At 38.9% G+C, this 9,161-nt stretch overlaps 1 long non-coding RNA gene across 1 annotated transcript in view; it reads left to right on the forward strand.

Moving 5' to 3' along the window:
* Window positions 1-8,536, forward strand: part of LOC120861719 — a 36,124-nt gene extending 27,588 nt beyond the window's left edge. The window contains exons 4-5 of the long non-coding RNA XR_005720591.1: window positions 7,347-7,419; window positions 7,789-8,536. This is a non-coding gene — a long non-coding RNA (uncharacterized LOC120861719). The remainder of the gene's footprint in view (window positions 1-7,346; window positions 7,420-7,788) is intronic.
* The last annotated feature ends 625 nt before the right edge of the window (window positions 8,537-9,161 follow it).

The raw sequence follows: 9,161 nt of genomic DNA on the forward strand, positions 1-9,161 counted from the left end.
CCATTTAGGTTCAAGCCAGTGGAGTTAATGAATGCACAGCTGTTCATTGTTGACCCTAGATCACACTATCCCTCCCCCACAGCTTTTGACAAAAAGCTGTTATCAGCTTGTATCCCAAGTACAAATCCAATCTCCCAAATATGACCTCAATAAATGTTCATTGATTGCTTGTTGAATAAACAAATGAATGGATAAATGAAAAGGAGGAAAAAGACTCCAAGAATACAGAATGGGAAAGGTCAGTGGGTATAACATAGCAGAAGTGTTGAGATAAACTCAGTTCAAATTCCAAGAATCCCTTGGAGGTGAGGGCTTGAAAAACATTCCTGATCTTGAGAAGATGATCAACTTCTTGGCTAATTCCTTCCCATAGCAGGTAGATTGATGCAAGAGACTCAATACTGAATCATGCTTAGTTGTTCAGTCAGGTCTAACTCTTCATGACTCCATGGTCTATAGCCTGCCAGGCTCCTCTGTCCATGGAATTCTCCAGGCAAGAATACTGGAGTGGGTAGCCATTCCTTTCTCCAGGGATGGGAGAAGGGATCGCCCAACCCAGGGATCGAACCCAGGCCTCCTGCATTGCAGGCGGATTCTTTACCATCCGGGGAAATCCATAATACTGAATACACAGTGTGTACCGCCCCCCTTTTCACTTGGAGTTTCAGTTTAAAGTCAAGTGAAGTCAAGTCAAGTGAAGTCGCTCAGTTGTGTCTGACTCTTTGCGACCCCGTGGACTATAGCCCACCAGGCTCCTCTGTCCATGAGATTCTCCAGGCAAGAATACTGGAGTGGGTTGCCATTTCCTTCTCCAGGGGATCTCCCCAACCCAGGGATCGAACCCAGGTCTCCCTCATTGCAGACAGAAGCTTTATCCTCTGAGCCACCAAAGATGGAAGATTTAGTTTAAATCAGAGCTTTTCAGTTTAAAGCTCTTCTGTTAGATCTCCAAAAATACACATACCCCAGAGGCTACTGGGTTTTCTGTGTATCTTGAGTACTAACAGCTCACCTAAGAACTAGAAACATCTCCAGAAATAGTGTCAGCAATTTACACTACAGTGTGGTTGACTGACTCTCCTGTTTGTCAATGAAAGCTGAATGGTTCAGGAAAACAGTAAACAAAAATGGCAAGATAGAATCATACTGGATGGAAGAAGCAGAATCTGTGAATTGAGCTATATTATATAGGGAGCAGGGAGAATCAGAACCAGTTTTTTTCCATCTTGCCACATTCCATTTGACTTCACCAACCATGCATTCTAAATCCATATTGGCAATGTTCATTGTGATCCTAGTCAATTATATTTTATTCTCCTCAGGAACATCTCTTTTGTTCAGCCTCAGGAACTGTTTTTAAAGGTTCAGTTGGTTTTTTTTTTTTTTTTCTTTCTCTCCATTTTTTTTTCTTACCCATGCCCCTCACACTTCAACATCCCTCCACCAACCCTCCTCCCCATTCCACTCCTCAACTGGTTTTAAGACTAAGTGATCTCAGCTAACTTTTTCCATAACTGCATATGTCAGGCAGAAAGTGTTCATGAGACCATCTAACTTTTGTTGATTGGTAATGGTGAATTTGTCCAATGACTAGCACAATAAGAAAAAATACACAGTAGGGAAGACAAGGAAGAGAGAAGAGAAAGTGGGTCAAGAGATAAGGAAGAGAAGGAAGAAGAAAAATTTTCAGAGAAACTGATGAGGAGAATAAATTTCCAAAACATATTCCAATATAATTCAATAAAAAATGAAAATCAATGAAACAATACTTTTATGTCTTCTCTATTTTTGTTGTTTCCAGTCTGATTTGAGAATCCTTCTGTAGGATTTTCTGGACACTCAGATTTCTCATGGTATTCTCTACCCAGGTAGTCCATGGACACCAGGATTTCATAAGCTCTGAGCAAGAATCATATTCCTAGTACTCATTTGGATTGTTCTAGGGAAAATTGGTACACTTTACCTGCCTCTGAAAAAGTGTCTATGGGCCACTTTTTTCTTTCAGTCATTTAACAAATATATACTAACTCCATAAATATTTACTTTTCAGCAAATACCTATTGGATAAGGAATTCAAGGATAAACTTTAAAATGTGGACATTAAAAGAAATGTTAATAAATACTCTTTAAGGCATGTATTTAAACCCCTGCTTTGTTCTTAGAATGTGAAAGTTTTGAAAATATTCATAAAAGCAAAGAAAATAAAATGACAGGATTTTTATTATTCTTATAGTTTTATTTTTTCTGTATTTCTATTAATGCTTTTATTCTTATAATTTTAAACTGCTTTTATATTTGGTTCTCTGCTGCTGCTGCTGCTGCTAAGTTGCTTCAGTTGTGTCCGACTCTGTGCGACCCCATAGATGGCAGCCCACCAGGCTCCCCCGTCCCTGGGATTCTCCAGGCAAGAACACTGGAGTGGGTTTCCATTTCCTTCTCCAATGCATGAAAGTGAAAGTGAAGTCACTCAGTCATGTCAGACTCTTCATGATCCCATGGACTGCAGCTTACCAGGCTCCTCCATCCATGGGATTTTCCAGGCAAGAGCACTGGAGTGGGGGGCCATTGTCTTCTCCACAGTAATACATTGGGAGACAGTGGCAGGACCTAGAAACAGCAGGAGAAGAAGAATAGTGATAATATAGTTTAGATTTCTGTTCTGATAATTTCAAAATAATCCTTATCTATTTTCTCAGTGTACCAAAAAACAGGTTTATATTCTGAGTTTTCAAACTTTCTGTTTAAATCACTCAACATTTCCTTTCAGCCTTTTGTGGGCTTCCCTGATAGCTCAGTTGGTAAAGGATCCACCGGCAATGTGGGAGATATGGGTTTAGTCCCTGGGTTGGGAAGATCCCCTGGAGAAGGGAAAGGGGACCCACTCCAGTATTCTGGCCACACCTCTATATTCTGAGTTTTAAAACTTCCTGAAATGTTTAATTCACTCAACATTTCCTTTCAGCCTTTTGTAGCATCAAAATTCTTGGCAATGTCTTATCTCTCTCCTCTCCTATATGCAGAAATCTGCAAAAATAATGTTGATGTAGAGAAAATATCTTATATAATGTTCTTTTATTCCATAAGGAATCCAAGTGAGTTATACTAGTAATGATGATTTTGGATCACGTTCTCCACAGAAATTTTCATAGATTCATTCTTCATCTTAATATTAATCATTTCTTTCAGAGAAAGAGCATGTGATTTTCCAATTTTTATTTATTAGCACTGGCTGTTTGGTTTGAAATTTTCTTCATTGCTACATTAATTTTAACAAAGTTGTCTTTAATTTTTGTTTTCTCAGAAGTAAAGTTTTTAACTGCATTAGAAGTGCTCATGTCCGATTCTTTGTGACCCCATGAGGCTCCTCTGTCCATGGGATTCTCCAGGCAAGAATACTGGAGGAGTTGCCATTTCTCCCTCCAGTGAATCTTCCTGACCCAGGGATCAAACCCGCGTCTTCTGCATCTCCTGCATTGCAGGTGGATTCTTTACCACTGAGCCACCAGGGAAGCCCCTTTAACTTCACTAAGATGATCTAAGTCATCCATGTGATTAACAAACATATTATTTCTTTGTTAGACTCCCTTTTCTTGGTATATCTTCTGTTTTTCATTTATTACTTTCTTAGTATGCTTTTATACTAAGCTGAAAAATTGTCCCCCTAAAAGATATCCACGTTCCTAATTCCTGGAACCTAGGAATGTTAGCTTGCATTTTTTTTTTAAGTTTTTGTAGATATGGTTAAATTAAGAATCTTGAGATGAGGGCATTATTTGGGGATTATTGGTATTAGGGTAGGTTTTAAATGCCCTCACATATTCTTATAAAAGGGAGGCAGAGAGAGATTTTTCCCACTGACATACAGGTGATGTAAAGATGGAGCAGAGGAGAATTTGAAGATCCTACTCTTAAAGATTGTAATGATGTAGTCACAAACTGCAGAATCCTGGCAGCTACTAGAAGTTGTAAGAGGCAAGGACCAGATTCTCCTCTATAGCTTCTGAAGGAGGGGTAACCTGCTGAACCTTGATTTTGGCCCAGTGATATGGATTTTGGACTTCTGACTTTCAAAAATGTGAGAGAATGAATTTCTGTTATTTTAAGCTACTAAGCTTGGGGTGATTTGTTACAGCAGCCACAGGAAATTAATATCGTAGTCTTTAGATATTCATTCAACAAATATATATTGAGATCCACAACATGCCAGATATTTTCAACTGACATCAGAAAGCACTAAATAAGAACACAAAAACAGCCTCAGAGCAGAAGAGTTTTTCTCAAGTAGGAATAAGGTTGGAATAAGAGAGAATATTGGCTTTTTGGACAATGACATACTCTCTTCTTTCATCCACTTCTGATTTTCTAGAGATACTCTTCAGAGCTCTGTTTTTGTTCTTCAGGGCATATGTAGATTTTACTCAAGGTTTTAAAGGATTTTTAAAATATTTACCTGACTGCGTCGGGGCTGTGTTGCATCACACAGGATCTTTCTTTGTAGACTCTCTAGTTGTGGCCCACAGACTCAGTAGCTCCATGACATGTGGGATGCTAGTTCCCTGAAACCCACATCCCCTGCACTGCAAGGTGGATTCTTACCCCCTGGACCACCAGGGAAGTCCCCCTTTAAAGGATTTTTATGCATTTATTTTCCAATTGACTTCACCATGGAACATTTGTTAAGAGGACTGATAAATCATTTCTTCAGTGAATAGAATATATGTGTTTCTGTATAAACATTATAACTCCCACTGAATTTATCTGAATCATTTATTAAATTACATCTTGGGAAACTTTATATTTGCTTTTGATTTGGAAGCTTTAATTCTAAATGCTTTTTTTGGTCAGTGATGTTGCAAATCCAAGATAGAATAGTACTATTTCTTGTGGATGGAGTGATTCCCTTCTATCTTCTGAATGCTTTGCCTCATTTATTTCTGCTCTTGTCATTGATAGTAATCTAGTGAATTATTTAGCTTCTGCATTTAGATATTTTCCTTTGATATCTTGATTTTCATTAGCTTTTAAAGGGGGTCAGGTAAGTTTTGTTCTTGGTTTATCTGATATCTTTTGCATCTGTGGCTAAGATATTTATATGCATATGTTGCAAGGGTTGGACTTCCCACATGAATCATCAGAAAAGAACTTGCCTGCAGTGCAGGAGACATGGGTTCAATCACTGGGTCAGGAAGATCTCCTGGAGAAAGGCGTGGCAACCTATTCCAGTATTCTTGCTGGGAAAATCCCATGAACAGAGAAGCCTGGCATGCTGCAGTCCATGGGGTCACAAAGAATCAGACACAACTTAGCGACTGAACGGTGATGCTCTGTAGTAACAAGTCTGGAGTTAGAGAGTAGCATCATGATTTGGCAGCTCAATAATGTCTTCAGGAAACTAATATGTGCTTATCTATTCATTCCATAACCTTTATTGTGTGGTCCCAAGCTGGTTGTCACAGTTCTGGCTATGACAATCATTTTCAAGATTAAGAAGCGGAGGGAGGAAGGAAGAGTAACTTTTTTTTCCCTTAAGAGTTCTTTTTGTTTTATCAGTGAAGACAATAATTTCTCAGAAGTCCTCAGCAGTCTGCGTCTAAAATTTCATTCAGGAGTCCTGATTCATTTGGCTCTTCTGTAGCTTTACCTGCTGGAGAGGAATATGATAGAAATTACTGACCCAAATCACCACCAACTTATCTCTAGAGCAGCACACATTGCTGGCGCACTCAGGATATTTGTTGGCAAATAAGAGGAGAAACCGCTGTTGGCTAGGCATGAGCACAGCCTCGAAAGATCTTATCTCTGGAAAGGATCAGGACAAATCTGAGAAGGGCAGAGAGTTTGTACTTCTCCCTATGTTCTATCTGCTGCCTCTATCCTCCCAACATCTTTACTGGTTTTCTGGTTTGTTTTTGTTGGAGAGTTTTTTCTAGGGGAGGTGTAGGGCAAGGTCCGGGCTGAGGGGAGGGGGTAGGCCGGGGTGGGGAGGACTCTCCTATTACCTATCCCCTCACAACTTTCTAAAGTCATCTCACGTTGCCATCCCACTATGCAAAAATCTTCAGTGTGTCCCACTCACTGACAGGATCAAGTTCATGGCATGGTATTCCAAGCCCCAGTTCCCTTAACTCTAGAAGGTTCCTGACATCTTAAAATCCTTTTTCAAATTTACCCCCAAGCCAGACTGGCCAACTGATTGTTAACGCACAGTACCCATTGCTATCATGATGCATTTGCTGGTGCTGATGCCTGCCTCCTTTGAGTCATTCTCGGGACCCAGCTTACCTCTCTTCTCAAGTAAGCAAATATTCTCTGATCCAAATGGACCAAATTGGTCAATCCTTCTTTACCTCCTATAAACGCACTTGATGTCATTCATTTATCATTTATTTTTAGTCCAATCCCCAAACGGCCACTTATGCTGTGTATTAGTAAACGCAATCCAACCACCCAAACAAGCGGTACCCATCTATCTGCTGTGTTATTTCTCACTCAGGCTATATCCAAGGTGGATATTTTTGTTCGTGGACTCCCCTGGATGCACTCCATTAAGCAGTAAGTCAGGAGTTTAGGTTCCTTCCATCTTGTTTTGTTTCTCTCTTCAATATATGACTCCATGGTGGCTGTAGGAAGAGAACAAACATGAGAAACTCGTACTGGACTTTTAGTTATCTTGGCCTATTGCTTTCATTCAAAACCATTGGCCAGAATTAGTCACATAACCGGAGAAGGAAATGGCAACCCCCTCCAGTACTCTTGCCTGGAAAATCTCATGGATGGAGGAGCCTGGTAGGCTGCAGTCCATGGGGTCGTTAAGGGTCGGACACGACTGAGCGACTTCACTTTCACTTTCATGCATTGGAGAAGGAAATGGCAACCCACTCAGTGTTCTTGCCCGGAGAATCCCAGGAACAGAGGAGCCTGGTGGGCTGCCATCTATGGGGTCGCACAGAGTCGGACATGACTGAAGCGACTTAGCAGCAGTCACATGACTCCGCGAAAAAGTAAAGGAGCTGGGACAGGCAGAAACAACTCAAGCCTTCAGGAGAGGAGCTGTGGTGGTCAGCTAGCCATGACTGCCTTCTGCTGGCCTCCCCTCATCTTAGGGTGAATGTTGTTAGTATGGCACAGTGACTCAGAAGGAGAAGAAGGTCATATGTAGGAAAAAAAAAAAAAAACCACTGTGCCAGTTGCTATTATTTTTATTAAGTTCTCAGGATATATCCAAGGCAAAGTGCCTTCTTTCTTCATGCATGTATAAAAATGATTCACCTACATTCTCATAGTTTATGCTTATTTCCATCACTGCTGCTCTAAATATTTACTTTAACTTGATTTCTCCTGAACAGACATGTAATATGAACGGGACACACACTCGAGTGATTTACTCTGGATCCCGCTCTGCTTCTAGGGATGGCTGAGGTACAGCAGCTCCTATTTTCCAAAGGTCATTTTACTGGCACTTCAGAATACCATAGAAACAAGTGTAAGTAAAAGTAATTGCATTTCCTAATGGAACGAAAAGGAACTAGCATTCATGGTACATACTTAGTGCCAGATGTCTTTTATTTGCTGTCTTTTTAATGCATCCAGAAATGCTATGAATTAGTTATTATGGGTCCCAGCTGCTACTAACCAACCCATGCTGTCTCCAAATCTAGTAGAAGGAATTTAGTACTATTTATGGGCTAGTCCAGACTTCTCCATGAATAATTTCGTATTTTAGGTACATCATGGACTATCTTTGCAGCTAGCCGAAGTGACAAATCTTATTTATAATATTGTTTTTAGGTGAAAATGTACCATAGGAACCAACACAAGAGACCTGCTTATCTGGTCCTCAGGCCTGTCGGGACACTGGGAGAGTCCCCTTCCCACCATGTGTATGATGTTGCACAGTGCCAAATTCATACAAGATATTACATAGGTAGAATGAGTGGCTAAGTGATAATTAAATAAAATTTAAGCTGAAAGAGAAACTAATTTCCTCTTTTAATCATAAATTTAAAATTAAGCTGTTTATAAAACAGCATTTCTCCAGATTTTCTCTCTAAAACATTAACCAATTTTGTTGGAATACAGCATAAAACTGTTTTAGTCAGAATCTAACATAGGTTTGTGACAGAAAAAAAAAGAAAATGCACAAAATGTAACATATGTGTCTTTACATGAAGTGATAAAAGCAAGATAACAAAATGATATATACAATATGAAATTCCTGTTATAAAATATATATACACAGAAAAAGATTGGAAAGCGTAAATCAAAGTGTTAAAAGCAGTGATTTTCTTGGTGATATATAAAATTATGGGAAATTTCTTTTGCAGTTTTGTGTTATCGTTCTTGTTTTGTGTAGAGTATTTCCCTGAAGATATGTTATTTAGTATTTAGGGAAAAAACACACATATGCAGATTGTTATACGAGGTCAAGTCTTTCATGGAAAAATCTAGATGTTTATTTGTATCTGTTACTTCCCTGTACTAACTATCCCTTAAAATCTTGATTAATTAAATTAAGTAAACTAAGAAAAGATGTTTATATTGTCTCTAGAAAATACAAATCCATTTTCTCTCATCATTTCATATTTTCAGTTTATTAGGATAAGTTAAATTATTACATGGGTTCCCCTTTTTGCACTTTTCCATAAATTGTATTTTTGATTGCTGAGATTTCCAGTCCATGGATCATCCACTTCCTTCCAATCTTCTTTCCCACATCTCACCCAGCCCGCCCATCTGGGAGCCCTGTTTCAGACATTATTAAACATCATTCTTCCCCTTGGAGGTTGTGTTTTACAACATGGATTACAGGTCAGACAAATAACAAATATGCCTTATTAAGCCTTTATTAGGACAACTGACATTCAGACACACATAGAGGAAACAAATATTTCACATTTTCAAATTGGATTTTATTTTTCTCTTAAAGAAAAGCTTTATGAATTTTTATATGTTTTACTTTTCCCTTTCTTATTCCCAAACAATATGGTTTACACCACAGCCATAGTAACCTTTTAAAAACATAAATCATGTTACTTCTCTGCTTACAACTTTTAATGTCTTCTCAGTACAATTGAAACAACATTGAGACACTTTTTTATGGGCTTCAAGTCCTCCAAGATACCTTTTCATTTTATCCCATAGGCTCTGAAAAAACAAGAACT

Source organism: Oryx dammah, unplaced genomic scaffold (genome assembly GCF_014754425.2).
Source record: "Oryx dammah isolate SB20612 unplaced genomic scaffold, SCBI_Odam_1.1 HiC_scaffold_3, whole genome shotgun sequence".
Classification (NCBI taxonomy): Eukaryota; Metazoa; Chordata; class Mammalia; order Artiodactyla; family Bovidae; genus Oryx; species Oryx dammah.